Source organism: Silene latifolia, chromosome Y (genome assembly GCF_048544455.1).
Source record: "Silene latifolia isolate original U9 population chromosome Y, ASM4854445v1, whole genome shotgun sequence".
NCBI lineage: Eukaryota > Viridiplantae > Streptophyta > Magnoliopsida > Caryophyllales > Caryophyllaceae > Silene > Silene latifolia.
In genome coordinates, this window is record NC_133538.1 from 99,962,160 (window position 1) to 99,988,145 (window position 25,986).

At 39.6% G+C, this 25,986-nt stretch overlaps 1 non-coding gene across 1 annotated transcript; it reads left to right on the forward strand.

Annotated features, from left to right (window-relative positions):
• The first annotated feature begins 20,331 nt into the window (after positions 1-20,331).
• Positions 20,332-20,438, forward strand: LOC141635811 (small nucleolar RNA R71). The gene has a single exon (XR_012540470.1). It is a non-coding gene; the product is annotated as a small nucleolar RNA R71 (small nucleolar RNA).
• Positions 20,439-25,986: the final 5,548 nt, after the last annotated feature.

Genomic DNA, 25,986 nt, shown 5'->3' on the forward strand with positions numbered 1-25,986 from the left:
AGACGTCCTTCAATTGTCTGTTGACCCGCGCCTAAACAGTCCACTCCCTTTTCCATTTTCAAACCAGGGAAGACCTGCTTACATCGCCTGATGGCTCGCGCCTATATGGGCTGCCTGATGCAGGGACTGTTTCCTTCTATAATTTGTCTAGGACGATCCCGACTTCGGTTAACCCGAATACAGGACGGATCGGATGACAAATCTGGCCATTTCACATCATATTTGCAAAACGCCGTACTAAGACAAATGGATCACGTTATCCACCATAAACCTAACTCGGTAAATGGATGTTTAATTTCCGTCTTGCATGAAAATCAACAATAAATCCAACTCGACATCAAATACTTGATACTTGGATTAAACAACCGATATAGAAAGCTTACATGTTAGGTTCAAACTCGTGGATGCGCATTCATGCATTTACCCGTTTCATCAATTTTTGCATTTAACCGACCAAGATCTATCAGTAGAGGCCGTTACCGTGGGCGAGATTGGGTGTCTGATTAAAAGGCTTCCCAATACGTACCTTCACCTCTTACTCACTCACTTTGGATAGTGGACAACCTTATACAGGGCGTACGAGAGTCATTCTAGGGATAGGATGCTAAAGAGGGACGATTCCTTCTCTTTAGTACCTATTGATGTGAACATTATTTGCGTACATTTAGTCCCTTAATTGAACCAATTTTGCATACTATTATAACTTTCCATAGCCATTTTATCCGTCAAATGCTTTCTATTTTGCTTTCCTAGTGCATTTCGTATGTTTTGTAGGAAAGAAGATAATAACGCGGAAATTCCCGTCTTTCTTGCATATTTCGAAGCTTATTGATGATATTAGATGGACTAATATGAAGAGGAGGCAATAATGATGACCAAGGATGTAGGAATAAAGAGTATATAGAAGGATCAGAGGGTTAAAAGTAAGAATGACGAGAGGGAAGGCATTACAAGAAGAAATCGCTTGAAAACCGAACCAAGGGTTCCTCCTTTGGCTCTGAAAATATGCTAGATGGAACGGCGTTGAAAAAAAAAGTGATCTAGGCTCTTGAATCACTCCAATAGGAGTCCGGATGAGAAAATGACGTCCGTTTTACAATCCGAGCTCAAACAAAGAAGCTGTTCGCCAATCCGCTCGTCCCGAGACTGAAGACGCTCGTCCCCTGAAGGAATCCGCTCGTCCACCCCTTAAATCCACTCGTCTTCCCCTCTTTTTGTCCGAGCGTCTTGCTCCAAATCCGCTTGTCTTCCCCTGCTACAATCCGAGCGTCCCGAGACCAATCCGCTCGGATTCCCTTACAGCAACTTTCGTTCTCTTCTTGCTCCACTAGAGATGCGCATATTTTTCAAAGACCGACGAAAAGGAGACCGGAGTCTCTCTTGAGACCGGCGATTCCCTACCAACAATTAGCATTGTTAATTTACTATTTTACCCTTACTTAACCTAATGATGCTCTACTATATATACCCCACTTGTAATAATCAAACCATCAAGTTTTTCATTAGGTTAAATCAATCCTTCCTTAGATTAGATTAGGAGTAGATTAGAATCGATTATCATTTAATCTTTCCACAAATTACACATTAATCTTTCCTTAATCATTATTCAAGTTTATTATTAAGTAATTCAAGTTTATTATTGGGTAATTAGAAGATTATTCGGTTTATTGGGAGATTGACAACCTTCCATCAATCATCAAGTTCTTCTATTATTCTTTGCATTATTATTTTGGAATCTCCATAGGTATAATTCTCTTAATCCTTGTTTTAATTATTGTTAATCTTTCTTACTTGTTCATCATGTTTGGCTTTGTTAGTATGATTGACAACCTTGTTAGCATGTCAAACTTGATAATGAGTGAGTCGTCTCTTAGCTAGGATTAATGGGAAATTAGGGGAAATAAACATGGGGAATGATTCATGCTTAATCTAATATGCTTCCATAATTAATTTGCATGCTTGTTGTGATTTCAACTTATGCACATGTTATGTTTGATGATATGTTAAGCCTATGAATCCTTGCATTTACAACCATCACCTATCTTTTCAAGGAGACTTGTAAGACATAAACCAACTCGAGTCTCATTAGACCATGCATATAGTTGGATAGGGAGGATTAAGTCGACTTGTAGGTGTTGTACAATCTAATCAATTCGGCTCCGGGACCCAAACCTTCCTAGGTTTGTAAGATATAAACCAACTCGATCCATCACAACAATAATTGCTTGCATCTAGTAGGAAACATGTTTGTATGATCAAATCCTATGAATCCCTTATGAACCCATGATATCCTAGCACTTTTAGTCATTTGTTTACATCTTTCCTTTTGTTGCCTGTTTATTGCTTTTATTAGATTAGAATCATCAACCCATTATAATTGTGACAACCCCTAGCACAACCATAATTAGATTGAATAATTTGAGTAACCACCGTCCCATGGATCGACCTCGACTTACCGCTAACTAGTTATTTGTTGAGTATTATAAATGTGTTTGATTGGATGTGACCCGACGACATCACCCATCAAAATGGCGCCGTTGCCGGGGACGGTGTTGTTTATTTGAATTGTTCTTTTGTCTAGTTTTAGTTGTGCTTCTTTTTCTTGAGTTTTATTGTACTAGTTCTATTTCACAAGCTCAACATGTGTACATTCACTTTTTGGCAATATGAAAATGAATCATTTGATAAATATGTTGTAAGATTTGAAGATTATATGACTCATGCTTGGCATCATGGTTTTACTCTTTCAAATTATGAAGCATGTTGTGTTGTTTATAATGGCATGAACCTTAAAACCCGCAACTTGGCATTTCACTTGAGTGATGGTAGAATTTGTGAGATGAGTTGTGAGGAATTTTGAGAATTTGTTGAGTTCATGACCATTCATTGCCTCAAGCAAACTATACATGACATATTTGAAAGTGCCAAGGAAGGTATAGAAGCGATAAAAAGCACATTTCAAAAATTCATTGAGGAAAACTATGATGAAAATGAGATGTGTGAGGATGAGAAACCTTCCTATAACCTTGAGCCAATCCACTTTGCCCACAAAATTACCCCACCTTGGGAAGATGGAGTGCTAGATGAGGAGAGTGATGATGAGGAGGAGTACATTCTTGATTGTGAAACTAATGCTTGGATGTCGTCATCCTACTCCTCTTGTGTTTCAATGAAATCAACCTCCATGGAATTTGATGTTAATGGGCAAAGTGAGAATGATATGGATGTGAGCTTGAGAGAAAACTCACCTTTTGAGGATAACATATTTGAGGGAGACAATTGTGTTGAAATTGGTGAGCCTTGTTACGACAACCCCTTTGATAATGGACCTTGTTGGGATGAGAAATATGATGAGGACATTTGGGAACCCCAAATAGATACCCTTAAAATCACCTTGGATGATAATGAGAGTACTTGCATTGAATGTGGTGATTTTGACTATTTGGAGGATGAGTTGAGTGAATTGCCAACCAACTACCCATTTCATGTTCCTTCCATCCATCATTTCTCTTATAATTTTTGTCATAATGTTCTTGACATGTTTGTTCGGTCTCTTACTTGGACATTATTTCATTGCATAATTTTGTGTTGTTATCCATGCCTATTTATTTCTCACTCCCAAGAATTTGACCGACTTCTACGTGCTTTGAGTGCTAGTGATAATCTTCTATGGAATTGTTCATTAATAATCTTTGGTTTAATGGAGTTCCTCAATAACCATTAATTTGTATATATGCATTTAGTATAGTTTGCATTGTAATATTTCTCACATGATTCATGTAGATAGGTGCATATAGATTAGAATTCATGCATAATCACTAATGGCCAAACCTATTCATTTCTACACTAGAAATAGTGTTTAAATCGGTTTGGGGAGGTTTGATCATAAGTGACCATAATTTACTAAAAATCATGCATCATATAATATAGTTTAGATTGCATTCATTTGTTATATATGTCATATAGAATTGCATTTAGTTAGAGGATGCATTCAGTCATATCATATCATTGCATTTGTACTTCAATTTCCATAAAATCGAAAATCCAAAAACATTTCTTTCTTTTTCAGTCCTACTCCTACATGTACATCGAGGACAATGTCCAAAATAAAGTGGGGGATGGGAATTTATATTCCAAAAATGCATAAAAAATGAAAAATTTCGAAAAATCACAAAAATATGTCTTTTAATTTCAAAAAACAAAAATCCATAAAAATTTGAAAATTTGAAAAACCAAAAACATGTTCTTTAATTTAGTAGTGTAGAATTGTAAATATGACACGTCTGTCGTGTACCTGTCAAAAATAAACTAATTAGACTAACTATATAGCTAGGGAAGTCAGGTCGATCTCCACAGGGAGACAAGATATTTGTATTAGTCCGTCTATTTGGTCACAAATGGGGGGTTTTGTTTGATTGTTTTCTAAACTACGAGTCTTAAAGGTAAGAGAAATAAAGGGCAAGAGCAGTAAAGGCAAGAAATGAGTTTAAACTATCAGAAAGAGAGGGACATGTCAGGATTTCGGTTCACTACGGTAGTCCAGTGACTCAACTGTAAATGACTCAGACGAATTAATGTAAGACGGATGATGAAAGGTCCTTTCGGTCCACTTTCTATCCTAAAATACCACTAACTCAACTTTCATTCTCGTCAGGGTAGTCTACTGTTCATAGCAGGCCTATTTAGTCCAATCTTCCGATCTAGGATTAATTTTAGCCAGATTAAAGAGGTGACTCAGAAGTGTGCACTCAACTAAGTCGATAAGTACAATTAAATTGCTATGGTGACAGAGTCTTATGATCAATTCATCTAATTCATTTACTACATCGTCACATTCCTACCGCAGATCCCCTAATCCCAACATGAAAGGGGTTTAGCTACTCATGTCGCTAATTAAACTAACAGCAGATAATTTTCCAGCAGTAAACATTATGAAATAACAATAAAATTGCATAAAAGTAAATTAGGGCAGAGGAATTAAATGGAGTAAACAAGAAATTAAAGTAACAAAGGATTAATTATTATTAAAGGAAGAGAAAGAATTACAATCGATGCGAATCCGGCGTAAAGAACACAAAATCCAAGCGAAAGCAATCCCAGAATGAAGTTACAGTGAATAATGTAAAGCCACGTAGCAAAATTCTGATAATATGAAAGATAGAGTCTAAAAATCCGTCCTAATAACCTAACTAATGTAGGTTTAAATAGGAAAACAAATAAATTTTTCGGAAATAAACATATCACGGGCTGTTTAAAGCCCATAATCAGCGAAACCACTCGATCGAGTGGAATAAAACCACTCGATCGAACAAAACCTCTGGCAAATCTACTCGATCGAGTAGAAAGTTACTCGATCGAGTAACTGCTCTTTCTGCAAGCTAAGGATCGAGTGGAAAACCACTCGATCGACCAATCTGGGACGTAAAAACCACTCGATCGAGTGGTAAAACTACTCGATCGAGTACTTCGTCTTCTTTTCAGCTCAAGTCCGCGCCTAAATGCCTCGTAATCCGTGCCATGACGCTTCCCAATGCAGTATCTCACTCTGGACAGATCCCGTCTCCTCTAAATGCATGCAAAAAGGACGAAAAAGAGTACGATTCCGCTACTTTCGCGTTCATTTCTACAAAATGGACAAAACGAACCAAAGTAGCCAATTCGGGGCAAAATACCAAAAAAACAGTATATAAATGCATAGAAATACAGGCTGAAATAGGCTAAAAAGACTATATATTAGGCACGTATCAAATCTCCCCAAACCGAACCTTTATTCGCCCTCGAGTAAACTCAAAACTAAACTAATGGAACGGAAATGATACCTCAGAGCTAGCTTAACTTGTCTACTTGAACCAATTTAATGCAACAAAGACTAACAGTTATAGCTAAGCAGTCAATACGCAAACGAATTATAAGTTGTTCAGAAATATAGCCAACATATCGACCTTGCAAGACCAACAAAATCGGACTCTCTCGTGGTCACTCGTCTCTCATGAAGCAAAGGTGAATGATATATGTAAAAGAGGTACGAAAAGACAGTCACTCACCTAACTGTGACCTACAAAGCATGCATGCAACAAAAATGAAAGACAATTCAAGTATTAATGCACACACTCCAACCGATAATGTCCGTCACAGCCGAGGGCTTGCAAATAATATGGGAATAGTGAGGTTCAGGTGAGAAAAGGCAAAACATGTTATGGAAATGTGGAGGTAAAAGCGTCAAGCTAGTTCCTAACAGGACCATAAAGAAACCATCCGAATCTCAACTGACTGAAAAACTAAGTACAAGTGCCCTTCATTTGCACAAAACTCACTAGACTCAATACACAATCTCCTCAAAAATAAAGGGATAAAACAGAGGAGTCAGACGGTCACAAACTTCCCTTTTTTTATACCGTCTGAAAGATCTGACTGAAACAAACAACTTTTTTTTTTAACTTTCTTTGTTTTCACGTGATACAGCTTCTTCTTTTCATTTTTTCATTTTTTTTCTTTTTTCTTTCTTTCTTTCACGTCTTTCTCTTTTTTCTTTTTCAATTCTCCTTTTTTTTCTTATTCCTCCTTCCATAATTTCCACCAACTCCAAAACACAGTCATATGGGCCAAACTGCAACCGGAAAAACATACCACAAAAGAACATACTAACTAGCTTGACTAGGCATGTTTGATTTAGGATGTAGCTAATGGGTCAAAAGGGCAAATTTTGGCTAAAGTGGAGCTAAATGGGTGAAAAATATAAGGAAAGGGAAATTTTCAAGCACCTCCCTGCATGTGACACCAACCACAAACCCGAATATGTGCATTTGACAAGAAATTGAATGTCATAAAAGTGCAAAAGAGACGAACATGCTATGCAAGGAGTACTACTCTCAATTCCTAATGAACTGGTCATGAATGTCACCAGTTATGGCTCTAAAAACTCAGAATTTTTCAAGTAGTTTGCCAATTTAGCAGGTCAAGTCTAAACAGTCAGCTATATTTGAACAGAAAATCGTAGATTATGCGTATGACAAAGCTAATAACTATCAATGAAAGTGCAAGGCTCAAGCAAAAAGACAAGTTATAGTGCATTATCATCACGGAAATCTACCGTTCCGACTCAACCTATATGCAAAAATAAACGTAAATGTTTTTGATTTTTTCTTGAAATTTTCTAATTTATTTGGATTTTTGATTTTTAAATGAAATAAAACACCAATGCAAAGCTGAAAAATAAACGTGAATGCAAAAACAAATGCAAATGCAGACTCAAAAGGATGCAATACCCTCCCCAAACCAAAACGGACAACGCCCTCGTTGACCTCCAGCATACACCAGCAGATATATACGGGGGAACGGGAATATACAACCAAGAAGAGAATAAAAACAATAAATAAAAGGAGACAAAACAAAAGAGTAAGAGATACATACAAAATACAAACTTCCCCAAACCAGTCAGAAAACTGGGGAAGTGAGTAGACCAGTAGCTACTCGTCGTCGTCGTCGTCATCACTGTCACGGACGTCCACCACCTTGAACTCCGGGTCCTTCTCCTCCTCTGCTCCTCAGCACGAGCTCTCTCCACTGCCACCTCAAGGTCCTCGCCCTCCTCCTCGTCAGACACCGAGTATCCCTCAGGTGGGTACCGGAAGAAGGAAGGGTGTGGCCAACCCTCTGGGATCGGTCTGTGTCGCTTCAAGTGGTACTCGTACAGAGGGTGTAAAGCAAGAGCCAGATCCCTCTCCATACGAGCCCGATGCTCTGCAATCTCATGCAATAAACCGTAAACGGCGCCCCCTTGGTCCAGGACCGCGGGCGCCACAAAGGGAGGAGGTAGTACAAAAGTAGCCGGTAGGACCGGCTCAGTCTGTGGCTGGTCAGTAGGAGTAGAAGTGGTAGTAGTGGGAGTAGGAGTCGGGATGGGAGTAGCCGTGGAAGGCTGGGTACTCCCTGATGGTGTGGACCCCTCTCCAGTCTCAAGACGCTGCTTTTTAGCGGCAGGCGCAGTAGGAGGTGGTCGTGGTCGGAGTGGAAGGTGATGGTTAGGCAGTGGTGGCAGACGGTGGCCCTTCGCAACAATGGGCGAGGGCTCAAGACGGGGGAGAGTGTCACAAGGTAAGTCAACAGACAAGGAGCCGTCTATCTTCCAAGTCCGGTGGTCTGGGGTCAGCCAATGCTGAGAATGCATTGCCTCCAGACTCAGTAGCCTCTCTCCCGTGAGGTACTGCAAGTTACGGGGCCAGTCGGGGAAAAGAGAACGGGCAAGAATGGTGGCTATGCCACCGTAGGCAATGGATCCCATATCCTTCAGCCCCTGGCTATGAAGGTACTGGGCGGTCAAGTAGGCAATGTTGAAGGTAAAAGGACCTCCACAGTCAATGTTTAGGTAACCGCCCAGGATGGAGAGCTCGTTGTTTGTGATGTTGTTCGGCTCCTTTCGGCCAAAAATAGTGCTCCCCATCAGTCTAAGGAAATAACGGGCAGGGGGTAGGTGGACCTGATGGAGCTTTCGCTCCTGGTAGGTGGTCTGGGCTAAAGTCCGCCACAGCTGGCGGTGGACCTTCCTAGGGGAAACAGTCACGCCCGTAGAGGAAAGGTCAAGTAACCTACCAAACTCCGCTAAGGTCATCGGAAAAGTCCGGTTAAATAACCGGAAGGACACTGAAGCACAGTCGGGGTCAGTCTCGTAAGCCCCCGAGGAAAAGGTAAAGGAGCTGAGAAACTCGAGGCTCAGCTCCAGAAAAGTACGACCGCTCATAGTGATGAGCCCAGCCATCCCCATGCCCCGAAGTAGGTCATAAACCGACTCGTAAATACCGAGTGTCTCAAGTGCTGATTTCTCTAAAAATCGGGAAGGTACACGCACACAGCGTACTAAATGATAAAATTTCTTTCGATGTACAACATTAACGAAATGTACCTGTGGGTAATCTGGGTGATAGTCGAGGGAAGTGTCCCCCCGCGGACTGTGACAGTGCCAGAAGTAGAAGCAGTAGCAGTAGCTGTGGAAGTGCTGGGAGCGGGAGTAGAGGTAACAGGAGCTGGCGTAGCTCGAGACTGTCTACGACCCCGGCCTCTGGAACTCAGAGCAGAAGCACGTGCAGCGACGGTGTAAAGAACCAGGGCTGCTCTAAAGGCAGCTGCGGGCGAGTCCGCCACAGGTGTAAAAGTAGAGGTTGGTGCAGAGGTAGTGGCTGTTGTGGCCACCACTGAAGAAGAACTAGCAGCGGTGCTAGCTGTGGTGGTGACCGTAGAAGAAGTGGCAGCCTGAACTGAGCTAGCAGCTGAGCTAGCTGGAGCAAAAACTGTCCCTACAGCTGAGACTAGAAACACTGGGGCTGCAGCAGTGACTAACGCGGAGGCAGTGGCAACAGCAAGAGCCACTGTCTCACTCAAAGACGGGCTAGAGGACGAGCTAGTAAAAGGTAGAGTTCTAGAATCCATCCTGTAAACAGAAGGTAGGGGGCATGATAAGAAAAGTAATGTCTAACAGAAGCTAGAATAGCATTAAATCAGCATGTTAAACCTGAAAAATTCCCCTACCAGTCGAAAAATTCGACCTGCAACATATGATTCTCAACAAATCCTCAAAACAATTCTAAAAAGCAGCATGTGAATAGCGATAATGTAATGGCTGCTAATAGTGACTAAAAACAGCACGGAAAACCCACATCTGACAGCATGTGAGTCCCCTAGCAGTCGAAAATTTCGACTCACATTACATAAATCCCAACAATTCCTCTAAAGTTTTCGAACTGCAGCATACAACGGCGATAGGGGACGGGAATAGCAGTTAACAACAGTGGCATGTAACAACAACTGAGGTTAAAGAAATCATGGCAGCTTATAGACCGTCTGACAGTCGAAAAAAATTCGACTTAGAAGCCCTAATCGCGAAAATCTCGCGCAAATTCGAATTGATCATGCAACAACAACAAGGAACGGGATTTTGATCATCAAGCAAGATAGATAAGGGCATAAAACACAATTAAAGTCGAAAAATTTCGACTAACAATGGATTTTCGAACCCTAGAACAATTTACCTCATATTAATTCGAAAAAAAACGAAATCAAAATGCATAGAGGATGGAAGAATCACTTACTTGATGATAATAGACCTACAATATGCAATTAATCTTCAATAAACAAGCAAAAGTAGCGATTTTTTCGTACTAAAAACCGCAAACCCTAACCCTTCTTTAAAACCGTGAAAACGAGCACAATCAAGGGGCAAATTAAGGGGTTATGAGAGATTAATTAACAAGCAAGAGATTTTAGGAGACGGATTTGGTAATTTGGGCAAGAAAATGGGGATTTGGGGGAATTTGTGTCGCAATTAGGGGAGTGTTAGACGAAAATTAGGGGAACAAATGAATGAGGATTAAGAAGAAGAGTTTAAGTGAGAAAAACTCCCTGTGTCCTGTTCATTTCACTCGATCGAGTGGTTTTAAACCACTCGATCGAGCACTCTGATTCTCTATCTGCTCGATCAAGTAGAAATCTACTCGATCGAGAAATCCAACTTATTGCTTTACTCGATCGACCGAAAAAAGTGCTCGATCGACCATATTTTCACTCGATCGAGTACATAAAGTACTCGATCGAGTTCTTTTCTCGCGTAAGCTCTTGAATTTCGTCAATTCTTCCCTCGGAATGCGTAAAACTTCCCCAAACCTGCATAAAAACACATGCAAAAATTTCCCAAAATACCAAATACGCATAAGAACAGTCTATAGTCTTAAATCTACGCTAAAAACTGTCTAAAACTAATTTGTCCTAATTTAAAGCATTAAAACAAATTCAACGGAAGTTCAAAAATTATCTATTACAAAGTGTTACACGGGGCATTTCCCCGCTCAATTCCCAATGCAATTCAGTAGCCCCTGGAAGGGCTCCTGACTGGAGGACGTCATCTCAGCAACATTGACTGTCCCCTTCAACTTCCATGAGCATGAATTATCATTTGAACCGGTAGGAGGGGAATAGTTCTCATCCACATAGGCATGAACTTTCCTCGTCCTTGCTCCTCTATCACCGTCTTTAGCATCCTTACTTCCAATTTGATTGACAGTGGTTGCACAACAGCCTTTGACAGCTCCATCGTCGCTTTCATCTGTACCTGCAGCAAGGAAAATAGACGAACTTTCCTCCTTTTTGCTCTCAGAGGCGGAGGGGTAACAATTGCAGCACAATACTCCAAATTTTCAACTGGAGTGTCAATAGTAGGGTCAATAGTAGAGAGGGCATTGCAAGGCTGAGCCTGCATGGGAGCCCTCCGGGACTTAGACTGATTAAAAATCAGTTCTTCGTCCCCTACCTGAAAGGTCAAAGTCTTCCCCCCAACGTCAATAACTGCACGAGCAGTAGACAAAAATGGTCTCCCTAAAATAATAGGGGTGTGTGCATCTTCGGGGATGTCTAAGACAACGAAATCAACGGGAATAAAGAACCTCCCGATCCTTACAGGTACGTCTTCTACTACACCTAATGGCCGTGATATACTACGGTCGGCCATCTGGACTGTCATGTTGGTGCAACTCAGCTTTGTCAAACCAAGTCTCTTAGCAAGAGACAATGGTAAGACGCTCACGCTAGCACCTAAATCGCATAGCACATTATAAATCAAATAGTTACCGATGTGACACGGAATTGAAAAACTACCCGGGTCTGACTGCTTAGGAGGTAACTTATTTTGAAATAGGGCTGACCCCACCTGAGTCAAAGCTACGGTCTCATTATCACTAATACTCCTCTTACGCGATAAAATTTCTTTCATAAACTTAAGATAAGAGGGTACCTTAGTCAGCAACTCAGTGAACGGCACAGTAACTTCCAAGCTTTTCAGAAGTTCAATAAACTTGTCGAACTGTTGATTGGCCTTTGTATTTTGCAACCGCCTCGGGAAGGGAACTGTGATAGGTATCTCGAGTCCCTTGTTTCTCTCTTCGTATGTGTCTTCCGGTGCAAGCTTGGTATCCTTTGGACGCTTCTTACCTCTCGAACGAGGTCTTTCCGGTGATGTATTGCTTAAACGAGCACTAGCAGGTTCTCGAATAAGCTTCTCGTCATCAAAACTACTCGATCGACCAATATTTCCATTCGATCGAGTAGTATCCTCATCAATATCACTCGATTGAGTGAAATTTTCACTCGATCGAGCAACTCCATTTTGCTCTACACTCGATCGAGTAGAAAAACTACTCGATCGACCATTGTCCATTCCTTGTTCACTCGATCGAGTGGAAAAACCACTCGATTGACCACTTTCTTCGCCAATTCTGCTCGATCGAGCAGCAGATTTCAGTCGATCGAGCAATTGCTTTGTCGTGAGCTTAATTTTTTCGACAGAACACTGTTCACCATATGTTTTAGCCTTCCTCGGGTCTGAATTTTGCATTTCCGGTCCCTCGTATGAACGACCGCTTCTCAGATTTATCAAGTTTACCGTCTCATGTGGATTCTTCTCATTTTGAGTCGGTAAATGACCCTGCTTCCTTGTGGATTGGTTCATGGCTAGTTGGGCAACCTGAGTTTCAAGTGCCTTGATGGACGCATTTCTCTGTTGATCACTCAGCTGAAATTGCTTTGTAAAGGCTTGCATCATGGACTTAAGCTCACCAATTTCACTCACCCCACAGGAAGATGATGCACCATGGTTAGGAGGAGTGAAGGAAGGAGGCTTCTGATAGCCTTGTTGATTCTTATGTGGAGGTACATAAGGCTGCTGCTGGTGTGGAGGAGGTGTAGGATTGAGCACATTTTGGCTAGTCCACTGACATGCCTAAAATGTCGCACTAAAAGACGGCCAAATTAACAATTTAAATACCACTAAACACACTAATTAGCACTAATTATAAACTAGTAAAATAGCAAGCAAGGGATCGAACCCAAGAGAAGATGGGTTTTGCGATAGTGAAATTAAAAGAGTAATTAGAACAATTGTAAAGAAGTAACAACAATTATGTAAAAATGGGGGGGGGGGGGGGGTTGGTTTGGTTTTAATTGTAACAAAAGCAAGGCAAATTCAAACAAGAGTGCAAAGAAAGTAAACAATCAAGAGTTTAAGATGGAAATTAATCAATATTAAGAGAGACTTAACCCGACCCAATGTTTGGCACTTTAGTTGACAAAACCCCTCAATCAATCCTCCAATTAACTATTATCACCCTATTGTGAGAATAAATCTTCTAAATCTCCTTAGTAATGGCCAAATGACAAGGAAATCACACTTAATCAAATAACCCAACTTATCAATTCTACCAAGTAGAAATCACATACATCGGTCAAGTTAACAAGAAGATATGAGCACAAGAGATTCAATAGAGGTAATTAGACACAATGAAATTACAATTAATGCCTAATTAAAAGTTAATCCTTTACTTGCTAATTAAGCCAAGAAGACATCACATTCATTAGCATAATAACAAGGTGTTGCAAAGATGAGATTACAAGGAAATCACACTTAATAATCCCAACAACAATAAATTAAGGAACTTGATTAATTAAGCAACAAGGAAATCACACTTAATTACTCAATATAAACAAGGATTCCAAAATTCAAACAATAAACACAAAAGGATTAACAATGATAATGAAAATTAAGGAAGGATTAAAGGGTCTTACAACCAAAGATTAAGCCTTGAGTCGGATTAAGATAGGAGATTAGTTCTCCATAATTAGATCTAAAACCCAATTCAAAAGATGAAAATATTCCCAAATTACAACCTTGATTACTTAAAGTGAACAAAAGATCTTGAAAACCTAGAGACAATCATCTATATATAGTCTAGGTATTAAAGGGATTAATGGGCCATAACATGGTGCAAGCCCGTAATCAAAACATGATAAAACACGCTGAAACCTAGATAATTCGCACCGTGCGACATATGGGTCCTGGAATTTCGCACGGTGCGAGTTCCCTGCTGGACAGCATTTTTTGCAAAGGCCATATCTCTCTCGTTACTTGGCCAAATGAGGCGTGTGACCTACCGTTGGAAAGCTAAGAACATAAGCTTTCACCTCCACTTAGCCTTGTATCGATACGAGCTCTAGAATTCAAGATATACCAATTTGAACTCGATCCTTATGCAAACGACGCTTCAAATCTTCAATTGCTTCATCCTTTCACTTCTTCATGTCTTAGCTAGTCTTCTTTCTTGCTTGTAAATGTTTTGTACCACGGTAGACTTTAAGACATGCCTTTGCTTCCGATCATTACTCAAAACTCCATTACTAACCCGGCATTGAGAATATGGTAAATGTGACGTAAATCATGTGAAACCACGTCCCAATGCCGCTTTATTATGCATAAAATAAGCTAAATATATAGTAGAAATACGAGCCTTTCAAATACCCCACACTTAAGCCTTTGCTCGTCCCGAGCAAACTATTATAGAACTAATCAATCAACAAAAGGCTCACAAAATAAGTATGGGTAAGCTCAATCGATTTATCCCTCTTCTCTCACATCTCATCCTACTTATATCTCCCTCATCATTTTACCTCATGGTCACTATTCTATCTCCATATGTTCCTCAATAAGATAAATGACCCAAATCCTCCATTAAAAGTCGCTCTTCACTCACGCGCCCTCCTTATACCTTCCCTTTTCTAAGAGTGTTCCTAAATCCACCAATTCAACCTTCACTTTTCACTCACAACTCATCAACATTTTCCTTATTACTCCCCCTTATTACTCCACTTGGTTCAACACAAGGTTGCCATATTCATCATAACATCTCCCAGCTCAACAAGTAGGCAAACTCAAATTCCTCCATATTTCACACAACTCCAATAATTCACAACTCAAATAACCATAACTCAACCACACTATCAATACATAAGACAAGTCAAAGCAATAATCCAACTCCAAACAACAAGTATGTCAAGCACTAGTATCAAAATAAGCTTCCAAATCCCCCTCCTAGTCTTGGCACACTACTAGTCTACCCTTCCGGCCTTCTAGAGCTCCACCACTTATGTCCCCAACACCAAATGGAAGTAGTCATGTATGTGACATGATTTCAAGGCTTCAAAGAGTCAAAAAGGTTTTTCAATTTTTTTTTCTAATTCTCTCATTTTGCCTAAACCGCCCTCTCGGGTTTTCGGTTTAGCTCTTTTCCTCACCTCTACTCTCGTGGCTCGCACTCTTTTTTTATTTTTCCCGGAATGCCCTTTCGGGTTTTCACTCCGACCTCGGCCACTTTCCCACTTTTGCCTAGGATGCCCTTTCGGGTTTTCATCCTAGCCGGGTTTTTCTTGTCTTTCTTTTCTTTTTTTCGTTTCTCTTTTTTTTTCTTTTTTTTTCGTTTTTTTTTAAATTGAAATACGATGCATGAAATGAATATATTACAATATATACATGATATTACCAACACATGTCCACCCCACACTTTGTTTTTCACTTTGTCCCCAAAGTGAAGGTGAACATCACAATCAACCTCAATGAAATGACTTGAGGCACCCACTTTCTCTTCAAATTAGAACAAGTTCAACTCCATCTCACAAGTTCACTAACTTACACCACCAAACACCCTCGACTCTCGATGATGAGCTCAAAGATTCACACCTTACACCTCCTCTTCATCTACTTCACTTGGTATTATCATGGTGTACCAAGCACAAATCATGGGCAAAATGATAACTCAACACACTTCACCATTTTTCCAACAAAACTCTTTCATATTTGAACTTTTGATTGCTTCTTTTTCATTGTTTGATTTGGGGAAGTGAAAGTGGGAATTCTTTTGTAGGTTATTCCACATGATCGAGGTAATGATCGGGAAATAAGGTCTTTAGACAATTAGGCAAAGAAGAGTGGTGATGTATGTAGTGATTGTGTCAAAAAATGAGATTGGGAATAATGAGGCACAAGGGTTGTTTGAATAGGCTTGATAAGGAGCATTGGTGGAATTGTCAAGCATGATACTTTTTACTCTCAAGCAAGGACTTATCAAAAGATTTTAATAAATCACTTGCACCATTTCACAAACACCTTGTGTGGACTACTCAAATAGTTGAGTTTTACACACAAGTACAAATATTAGTAGGAAAAAAAACTAATAAAAGCATTAAAGAAGGAGTACGGGTTGCCTCCCGTAAAGCGCTTTTGGTTTCCGTCGTTTGCTCGACGCCTTTTCAAGCTTCATCTTCTATCAATGGTCAAGAGTGGAGCAACTCAATTCTCTTAGTAACCTATCAAACATGTTAGCCCACAAACAAGAGAAGTGACAATAATAGTAGAAAGTCAAGGCATACCAAGCATTCACGATGAGAACATATGCATATGACAAGTGATTCATTGAAGCATGTTCGAAAAACAATTCAATGTCACGATAAGCCTCCTTGAAACAAGGATTAGACTTAGTAAAAACCAAGTAAGAGTGAAAGGACACAAGAGGTTCTTTAGGAATTAGAATGGGTGGCTCTTTTATGTAAACTAGGGGAGGTTCCTCTTTGTGTGGCAAAAATTCAACAATCATCATGTTCTCTACCTTCTTAACATTCTCTTTAAAATTCATACTCACTAACTTCTTAGCCAAAGAAGGGTCACAACCAACATCCTCAAGTACCACAACATTATCGTTTTCTTCTAATTCATCCATGGGTGGATTTGCCTCCAAATCTTGTAAGGTTGTCTCCAAATCACAAGACAAAACATACCCCAAATCTTCTCCAACCATTCCATTAGTTGAGGCAACATCCAAAGTGTCACCTCCACACAATTCATAAATGGTTTGAACAATAGGTTCAAATATCTCAAGAAAACATAGAGAAGAAGTCTCGAGAGGGTATTTTATTGCCTCATATATGTTGTGTTTGAACATTTGACCCTCAAACTCCATGGTAAGACACCCACTAGACACATCTATCTTAGTGTTGGAGGTTTTCATGAAAGGTCTTCCCAACAAGATTGGTGTTGAGCCTTTTTCGGGCTCCATGTCAATCACATAAAAGTCGGCGGGAAACATAATGTCACCCACCTTGACCAAAACATCCTCAATGATACCTTTGGGGTAGATGTTGGACCTATCGGCCAATGAAATGACTACATGAGTCGATTTCAATGGCCCCAACTTGAGAGACTCATAAAGGTAATTAGGCAAAACATTAATAGATGCACCTAAATCAAGCATAGCATGTTGACAATCCAAGTCACCAATTTTGCAAGGAATGGTGAACATGCCCGGATCACTACATTTTCGTGGCAAACGTTTTTGAAACATAGCCGACACATGTTCACTAGCCCTTACCTTTTTCATACTTTTTGCCTTATTGGTCCTCTTAGTAGTGCACAACTCTTTCAAAAATTTTGAATGCTTGGGCACACTACTAAGAAGATCAAGAAGAGGAATTTTTACCTCCACTTTACGAAAGATATCATAAAAGCTTGAAGTTTTCTTGTCAATTATCCTTGCATCATTCAAAGCACTTGGAAATGGAGCTTGTGGCTCATATTCCGGAAGAGGTTCATTGATCCTCACTTGTTTGGGTGTAGATGTTTCCCCATGTTCTACCACCACTTCAATTTCATCTTCAATCACATCTTCCACTTCATGAACAATAGGAGGCGGTCTTGATTTCTTAGGAGCCTTGGGTGCCTCTACCAATTCTCTACCATTCCTCAATGAGACCGCTTTTGCTTGTTCTTTGGTGGGTGGAGGAATTGTGTGAGAAGGTAGGCTCCCTCCTTGAGTGGTTTGAGAACTGAGGGTGTTGAGAATTTGACCAACTTGGGTCTCAAGGTTAACAAACCTAGAGTCGGTGAGCCGATTTTGTTGAAGCACGGCGGTTTGGAATTCCTTGGTATTATTTAGCAAGATTTGGCTTTCTTTTTGCATTGTCACTTGATTCATAGCAAGTGTTTTCATTATGTCTTCTAAAGATGATGAAGTTTTAGGAGGGGGTTGTTGAGAGTTTTGAAACTCCCATTGATAAGTTTCATTAACCAAGTATAGAAAAAATTCCCATTTCTCTTCATAGCTAAACATATATCTAAATTTACCCTCACTCAAATGATAAACATGTAACACCGTTTCATCATTCAAACCATTAAACACCACATGACATAACTCCCAAGTTCGATATGGGTATCGACATCTAGAGACATACTCACCCAACCTATCAAAATACTTGTGAAATGGTTCATCCTTAAATTGAGGAAAATCAAGAGAAGCCATTAAAACAAACAACAGAGCAATAGAAACTAGTTAAACTAATCCTAATATTTACAAAAACACACAACTACTCTAAAAACACCAACAAAAACACTAGCAAAACCGTTACCTTCCCCGTGTGAACGGCGCAAAATTTGACGCGCCTAAAATGTCGCACTAAAAGACGGCCAAATTAACAATTTATATACCACTAAACACACTAATTAGCACTAATTATAAACTAGTAAAATAGCAAGCAAGGGATCGAACCCAAGAGAAGATGGGTTTTACGATAGTGAAATTAAAAGAGTAATTAGAACAATTGTAAAGAAGTAACAACAATTATGTAAAAAGGGGGGGGGGGGTGGGGGGGGGGGGTTGGTTTGGTTTTAATTATAACAAAAGCAAGGCAAATTCAAACAAGAGTGCAAAGCAAGTAAACAATCAAGAGTTTAAGATGGAAATTAATCAATATTAAGAGAGACTTAACCCGACCCAAAGTTTGGCACTTTAGTTGACAAAACTCCTCAATCAATCCTCCAATTAACTATTATCACCCTATTGTGAAGATAAATCTTCTAAATCTCCTTAGTAATGGCCAAATGACAAGGAAATCACACTTAATCAAATAACCCAACTTATCAATTCTACCAAGTCGAAATCACATACATTGGTCAAGTTAACAAGAAGATATGAGCACAAGAGATTCAATAGAGGTAATTAGACACAATGAAATCACAATTAATACCTAATTACAAGTTAATCCTTTACTTGCTAATTAAGCCAAGAAGAAATCACATTCATTAGCATAATAACAAGGTGTTGCAAAGATGAGATTACAAGGAAATCACACTTAATAATCCCAACAACAATAAATTAAGGAACTTGATTAATTAAGCAACAAGGAAATCACACTTAATTACTCAATATAAACAAGGATTCCAAAATTCAAACAATAAACACAAAAGGATTAACAATGATAATGAAAATTAAGGAAGGATTAAAGGGTCTTACAACCAAAGATTAAGCCTTAAGTCGGATTAAGATAGGAGATTAGTTCTCCATAATTAGATCTAAAACCCAATTCAAAAGATGAAAATATTCCCAAATTACAACCTTGATTACTTAAAGTGAACAAAAGATCTTGAAAACCTAGAGACAATCATCTATATATAGTCTAGGTATGAAAGGGATTAATGGGCCATAACATGGTGCAAGCCCATAATCAAAACATGATAAAACACGCTGAAACCCAGATATTTCGCACCGTGCGAAATATGGGTCCTGGAATTCCGCACGGTGCGACTTCCCTACTGGACAACATTTTTTCCAAAGGCCATATCTCTCTCGTTACTTGGCCAAATGAGGCGTGTGACCTACCGTTGGAAAGATAAGAACATAAGCTTTCACCTCCACTTGGCCTTGCATCGATACGAGCTCTAGAACTCAAGATATACCCATTTGAAGTCGATCCTTATGCAAACGACGCTTCAAATCTTCAATTGCTTCATCCTTTCACTTCTTCATGTCTTAGCTAGTCTTCTTTCTTGCTTGTAAATGTTTTGTTCCACGGTAGACTTCAAGACATGCCTTTGCTTCCGATCATTACTCAAAACTCCATTACTAACCCGGCATTGAGAATATGGTAAATGTGAAGTAAATCATGTGAAACCACGTCCCAATGCCGCTTTATTATGCATAAAATAAGCTAAATATATAGTATAAATACGAGCCTATCATCCACCTCAGATTGGGATGGACTTCCCCTTGATTATTGTAATAGGAACCTCCTCCTTGCCTATATTGTTGAAAGGCAAGGATCTGCTCCTTCTCTACAAGACAGCCTACAGCAGAGTGGCCATCATTACCTCCACATCTCTCACATGAAACGGCCTCTCTTCTAGTAAGAACATGGACAGTCTGAGGCTCCCCGGCAGCTTGTAACTCCAACTTGTCGAATCTAGCATTCATGGTCTCCAGCTGAGCCAAAACTTGCTTATCGACTGCATGAACTATTCTAATCCCATCCCTCGGGTTACCATACTCAGCACTGTGATTTGCCGTCTCTTCAATAAGAGACCATCCCTTATCGTCATCTGTATTCTCCTGGAATCTTCCACTAGATGCCGCATCAAGTATGGCTCTTTGGTCGTCATACAACCCATTGTAGAACTGATTGGCTAGAAACCATGGGTCAAAACCATGGTGAGGGATAGACCTCACCAACTTTTTGAATCGCGACCATGCCTCATAGAAACTTTCATCCGGAGTCTGTCTGAAACTAGTAATCTTGGCCCTTAGCAGATTGGTGCGCTATGGAGGGAAATATCTCTTGTAAAAGGCAAGAGCGAGAGACTCCCAATCAGAACCCCAGCAATTGCGTGCGGTCCAAGTCGATCGACCACTCCTGAATCGGTAAAGAGAAAGGAAATAGAACTTCCTTAATCTTGTCCTGAGTTACCCCCTTAGTGGCGGGGATAGTAGAGCAGTAATCGGTAAAGGTCTCCATATTCTTCCTCGGATCTTCACCTGCCACACCTCTATAGATATTCCTCTCCACCAGATTGATATAAGAAGGGCGGATATCGAATGTGTTACCATCCTCTGTCTGGAGATTGAAACCCTTCGGAATTAAGGTGGCCTTGGGCACCGAATGACTAGAAAGTTTAGGCATCTTTACTGGTGATAACGGACTGTCTTCGAAACGAAAGTGATGTAGCTCTGGCTCGAAAGTACTCAAGTCTTCCTTTCGTGATTTCCTCTGCAGACGAAGTCTATGCCTGAATAATCTCTGGTTCAATCACCAAACTAATTCTAACTTTCGACACAGGCATAAACAATACTGAAAGGAAATAATAAGAACGGCCTCAAGGAATAAAAAATTCCCTGAGACAGATAAAATAAACGGAACGACAACAAATAGGGCAATTGCGTCCCCGGCAACGGCGCCAAAATTTGACACGTCTGTCGTGTACCTGTCAAAAATAAACTAACTAGACTAACTATATAGCTAGGGAAGTCAGGTCGATCTCCACAGGGAGACAAGATATTTGTAGTAGTTCGTCTATTTGGTCACAAATGGGGGGTTTTGTTTGATTGTTTTCTAAACTACGAGTCTTAAAGTTAAGAGAAATAAAGGGCAAGAGCAGTAAAGGCAAGAAATGAATTTAAACTATCAGAAAGAGAGGGACATGTCAGGATTTCGGTTCACTACGGTAGTCCAGTGACTCAGCTGTAAATGACTCAGACGAATTAATGTAAGACGGATGATGAAAGGTCTTTTCGGTCCACTTTCTATCCTAAAATACCACTAACTTAACTTTCATTCTCGTCAGGGTAGTCTACTATTCATAGCAGGCTTATTTAGTCCAATCTTCCGATCTAGGATTAATTTTAGCCAGATTAAAGAGGTGACTCAGAAGTGTGCACTCAACTAAGTCGATAAGTACAATTAAATTGCTATGGTGACAGAGTCTTATGATCAATTCATCTAATTCATTTACTACATCGTCACATTCCTACCGCAGATCCCTTAATCCCAACATGAAAGGGGTTTAGCTACTCATGTCGCTAATTAAACTAACAGCAGATAATTTTCCAGCAGTAAACATTATGAAATAACAATAAAATTGCATAAAAGTAAATTAGGGCAGAGGAATTAAATGGAGTAAACAAGAAATTAAAGTAACAAAGGATTAATTATTATTAAAGGATGAGAAAGAATTACAATCGATGCGAATCCGGCGTAAAGAACGCAAAATCTAAGCGAAAGCAATCCCAGAATGAAGTTACAGTGAATAATGTAAAGCGACGTAGCAAAATTCTGATAATATGAAAGATAGAGTCTAAAAATCCGTCCTAATAACCTAACTAATGTAGGTTTAAATAGGAAAACAAATAAGTTTTGCGGAAATAAACATATCACGGGCTGTTTAAAGCCCATAATCAGCGAAACCACTCGATCGAGTGGAATAAAACCACTCGATCGAACAAAACCTCAGGCAAATCTACTCGATCGAGTAGAAAGTTACTCGATCGAGTAACTGCTCTTTCTGCAAGCTAAGGATCGAGTGGAAAACCACTCGATCGACCAATCAGGGACGTAAAAACCACTCGATCGAATGGTAAAACTACTCGATCGAGTACTTCGTCTTCTTTTCAGCTCAAGTCCGCGCCTAAATGCCTCGTAATCCGTGCCTTGACGCTTCCCAATGCAGTATCTCACTCTGGACAGATACCGTCTCCTCTAAATGCATGCAAAAAGGACGAAAAAGAGTACGATTCCACTACTTTCGCGTTCATTTCTACAAAATGGACAAAACGAACCAAAGTAGCCAATTCGGGGCAAAATACCATAAAAACAGTATATAAATGCATAGAAATACGGGCTGAAATAGGCTAAAAAGACTATATATTAGGCACGTATCAATATACTTGTGCTTTTGTTCTCTTCTCACATAGATACAACACTATATTTGAGGCATTAGCAAGAGAAAATGAAGACCGCTTGGTATGGTCGCTCTAATCTCTATTTCCTTTCCATTTCTTTTTCATTATTCATATGAGGAGGATGGGCTTATATGTCAAGGAGGATGTGGTGTGTTTTGTTGTTGCGGTTTGTGTACCTATGTGTTGTTAGGAGTTGCATTTAGTTTATATGACACACTAGTTGGTAGAATCATATGCATTAGGATGTATAAATATTAGTTGCATCATGGCATGTAGTTTGCATGTTAAAAAAATTTTGTGAACCGTCTACTTGGGAAGCTTGACAAGTGTATATAGGCCCTAGTAGATGCTTTTTCTTCTTAAGATTTTGCTTGTTAGAATACTTGTAAAACACCCTAGGATGTGTCATGCTAGTATCCTTTGACCCATGGATTAAGGCCTAGTCAAGAGTACCTTGTGGTGTGATAACTCCTTGGCTACCGTTTATTCCAAGGTGACCCTTGAAACCATGCATCCATCATCCATGTTCTACTACATTTTTACCATCAAAAGGAATGGGCCCAAAAAGAAATTGATTTGAGTTCAAAGAAATGAAAAGAAATGTGAAAGAAAGTTTGCAAAATGCATCAAATGAAAAGAGGAGCAAAAATAGACTCCTAAAGCTTCAAATATAAGGCACCCTCACTACATATGGGGTGACTTTGAAAATGTTTAAAAAGAAAATGCAAAAAGTTGAAAGTTGTCAAGTGTTGAAAAGCCGAAAATCAAAAGAAATGGCAAAAGAAAATGTTCTCAAATGTTATATGCCACAAGAAATTGGGAGGAAAACAAAAACAAAAGCAAACTCCCAAAATGAAACTCAAATATCTATTGATCCCTTTATCCATCGTATCCATTTTTGTGCATGGTAGAGAGGAGACAACCCTTCTTCTTGTCTAGGCAAGAGGGGGAATTCCGCAATCCTCCAGTGTTTCTAACACCATAGGGAGTCTATTCTTGACAAAAGCATTTAACGATTGAGGACAAAGGTACCCTAGCTTGACACAACTTGGAGGTGATTTATTGGTATCCTTCTAGGCCTAGTAGTTTGAAGAAATTGTATCTATGAAGGAGTGTGTACCCTTGAATTGCTTCCCTTGTTGATAATTTCCACCACTTAGATGAGGAAAGTGGCTATTCTTTTGTAGATGCATCCATTACTTTATTTTGTGTGCTTAATGTTTGGATGTGTCGCCATTTTGGCAAGACCCACCTTGCCTTGCAAGAAGGCATCCTACCTCATGATTGTCTTGTTGTGAGTTGAAGGGGCGGAACGAGACCCGCTAATTGTCTCATATCGGCTATATTATTAGGATAGCTTAAATAAAGGTCTAGTTTTTGTCACCTCTTTACTCGGGACGAGTAAAGGTTCGGTTTGGGGATATTTGATGTGACCATTATTTGCGCACATTTAGTCCCTTAATTGAACCCATTTTGCATACTATTATAACATTTCATAGCCATTTTATCCGTCAAATGCATTTCGTATGTTTTGTAGGAAAGAAGATAATAAGGCGGAAATTCCCGTCTTTCTTGCATATTTGGAAACTTATTGATGATATTAGATAGACTAGTATGAAGAGGAGGCAATAATGATGACCAAGGATGTAGGAATAAAGAGTATATAGAAGGATCATAGGGTTAAAAGTAAGAATGACGAGAGGGAAGGCATTACAAGAAGAAATCGCTCGAAAACCGAACCAAGGGTTGCTCCTTTGGCTCTGAAAATATGCTATATGGAACGGCGTTGAAAAAACAAGTGATCTAGGCTTTTGAATCACTCCAATAGGAGTCCGGATGAGAAAATGACGTCCGTTTTACAATCCGGGCTCAAACAAAGAAGCTGTTCGCCAAACCGCTCGTCCCGAAACTGAAGACGCTCGTCCCCTGAAGGAATCCGCTCGTCCACCCCTTAAATCCGCTCGTCTTCCCCTCTTTTTTCCGAGCGTCTTGCTCCAAATCCGCTCGTCTTCCCCTGATACAATCCGAGCGTCCCGAGACCAATCCGCTCGGATTCCCTTACAGCAACTTTCGTTTTCTTGTTGCTCCACCAGAGATGCGCATATTTTTCAAAGACCGGCGAAAAGGAGACCGGAGTCTCTCTTGAGACCGGCGATTCCCTACCAACAATTAGCATTGTTAATTTACTATTTTACCCTTGCTTAACCTAATGATGCTCTACTATATATACCCCACTTGTAATAATCAAACCATCAAGTTTTTCATTAGGTTAAATCAATCCTTCCTTAGATTAGATTAGGAGTAGATTAGAATAGATTATCATTTCCACAAATTACACATTAATCTTTCTTTAATCATTGCTCAAGTTTATTATTAAGTAATTCAAGTTTATTATTGGGTAATTAGAAGATTATTGGGTTTATTGGGAGATTGACAACCTTTCATCAATCATCAAATTCTTCTATTATTCTTTGCATTATTATTTTGGAATCTCCATAGGTATAATTCTCTTAATCCTTGTTTTAATTATTTTTAATCTTTCTTACTTGTTCATCATGTTTGGCTTTGTTAGTATGATTGACAACTTTGTTAGCATGTCAAACTTGATAATGAGTGAGTAGTCTCTTAGCTAGGATTAATGGGTAATTAGGGGAAATAAACACGGGGAATGATTCATGCTTAATCTAATATGCTTCCATAATTAATTTGCTTGCTTGTTGTGATTTCAACTTATGCACATGTTATGTTTGATGAAATGCTAAGCCTATGAATCCTTGCATTTACAACCATCACTTATCTTTTCAATGAGACTTGTAAGACATAAACCAACTCGAGTCTCATTAGACCATGCATATAGTTGGATAGGGAGGATTAAGTCGACTTGTAGGTGTTTTACAATCTAATCGATTCGGCTCCGGGACCCAAACCTTCCTAGGTTTGTAAGATATAAACCAACTCGATCCATCACAATAATAATTGCTTACATCTAGTAGGAAACATGTTTGTATGATCAAATCCCATGAATCCCTTTTGAACCCATGATATCCTAGCACTTTTAGTCATTTGTTTACATCTTTACTTTTGTTGCTTGTTTATTGCTTTTATTAGATTAGAATCATCAACCCATTATAATTGTGCCAACCCCTAGCACAACCATAATTAGATTGAATAATTTGAGTAACCACCGTCCCATGGATCGATCTCGACTTACCGCTAACTAGTTATTTGTTGAGTATTATAAATGTGTTTGATTTGATGTAACCCGACGACATCACCCATCACCTATGTCAAACACTGCTTTTTGCCTTGGTTGACCTAGGTATAAAGTGGATCCGAACGGGTTCCAAGCATCCCACAAATGCTTGGTGACGACGCCGAACATCTCTTGCATCGTTTCGAGACC